Source organism: Galeopterus variegatus, unplaced genomic scaffold (assembly GCF_000696425.1).
Source record: "Galeopterus variegatus unplaced genomic scaffold, G_variegatus-3.0.2 Scaffold1891, whole genome shotgun sequence".
Taxonomy (NCBI): domain Eukaryota; kingdom Metazoa; phylum Chordata; class Mammalia; order Dermoptera; family Cynocephalidae; genus Galeopterus; species Galeopterus variegatus.
This window is the reverse complement of record NW_007728002.1, coordinates 254356-255957: the sequence shown is the minus strand read 5'-3', so window position 1 is coordinate 255957 and position 1602 is coordinate 254356. Positions and strand designations below refer to the sequence as shown.

At 36.5% G+C, this 1602-nt stretch overlaps 1 protein-coding gene across 1 annotated transcript in view; it reads right to left on the bottom strand.

Moving 5' to 3' along the window:
• The window catches only part of TRPM6 (transient receptor potential cation channel, subfamily M, member 6), a 126504-nt gene that overhangs the window by 80564 nt on the left and 44338 nt on the right, over window positions 1-1602 (bottom strand). The gene's annotated exons all lie outside the window — the stretch shown is intronic.

The window sequence follows — 1602 nt, the reverse complement described above, 5'->3', positions numbered from 1 at the left end:
TCTATCATCCATAATTAACAATTAATCTCCATAGAGATTAATTATTCACCCAACAAGAGTCTCTCATGATCTCTTTATTATGCACACTGTTATTTTCTAACATCTTAGGGAACACACTCTTTTGTTGCCTATTATATATCTACATTCCTTCTCTATGTGGAAATTCCACTAGAATCAATGGATGTTCTATACCTGGGACAAGTTCAGAATGGGCAATAAAGATTCACAGTTCTGATAAGAAAAAGTTCCCATTCGCAAAGAGCTCCAAGGTTAAGGTTAGAAAGTTCTGGAATTTCTCGAGGTGTTACATAATATCCGCACTGGAATTCTAGTGGCTGGGCCCAATACCAACATGAGACATTGCTATTAGCATGAAGTTTTCATCAATGAGACACAAAAACAAAAAAACAAAAAAGCTTTCTTAAAGGGACTAACATAAAAATATATGACACAAACCACAGGCTTTGGACTGCTTTATTTATTTTTAGTTTGTGTTTTATGAATAAAAATTGTACAGAGAAATGATGAGGTTAAGACTTTTTAAAGATAATACCAAAATTATCGTTGGTATTGTAATATAGAATTAATAGTAATAATCATAATAGTAGTATTACTAACAGTTACTCTATACCCTCTATGTGCCAGGAATATGGATGTTTCAGGTATTATTTCATTTAATCCTTCTGACAAATTTATAAAAGGGGTATTAATATTCTCATTTTATAGATGAGGAAACTGATGCACAGAGAGGTGAAGTTCATTGCTCAAGATGACACAGTTACTAATGAGCATAACTAGGATTCAATCCCGGATCTCTCTGACTTCAAACCATGCACTTGTAGCTGCCACCGTCTAGTTTACTGGGAACCACAATAAACTCTGTACTCCTTCACTGGAAGATAACCAGAGAGATGGATAATTTCACACTGGTGGGCCATTTCTAGAAAGTGCACTGGGGGAACTTCTCTTGCAAGCTCCACACTGGGCTGCACAAAGGCCACGGTCAGTCCTCATTCCTGCCTCTGCTCACCTCACAGCAATGCACATTTTGTTTAAATAAAATAGGTGATATCTGATGCCTCCTAAAGTATATCCCTATGTCTTTGAAACTTAATAAAGAACATTTTCTGTGTGAGATTCGGGTTTCCTTTTGTTTGGTGGTTTGTTTGTTTTTTTTTTCATTTCCTAAAGTCAAGTTGGACTTTCACTTCACCTTATTCTTTATAAATAAAGGTCCAAAGCAGCTTGATATGCTGGGCTCTTTATGTGATCTTACCCCAAACTACCTTTGCAGTCTCATCCCACACAATCTTCTGGTACTTGTTCTCCAGTGACAAAGGTCTCCTTGTCACTTCAAAAACATACCCCAATGTCCAAGTGCTGGGGCTCTCCCTACTCCTGTTCTTCTTCCAACAAAAATGCCCAAAACTGCCTTTTCTAATGCTGCCCTATCCTCTTATAAGAATTAGTCTCTTCAGGTTACTGATCTTTAATGGCAATTCTAAGAAACAATCAATGCTTTCTCGGCTAATCTACTAACCAACAACTCCAACTTTACATTCCTAGACTTTCAAAACTATGACAGAAAACAAAAAAGGTATA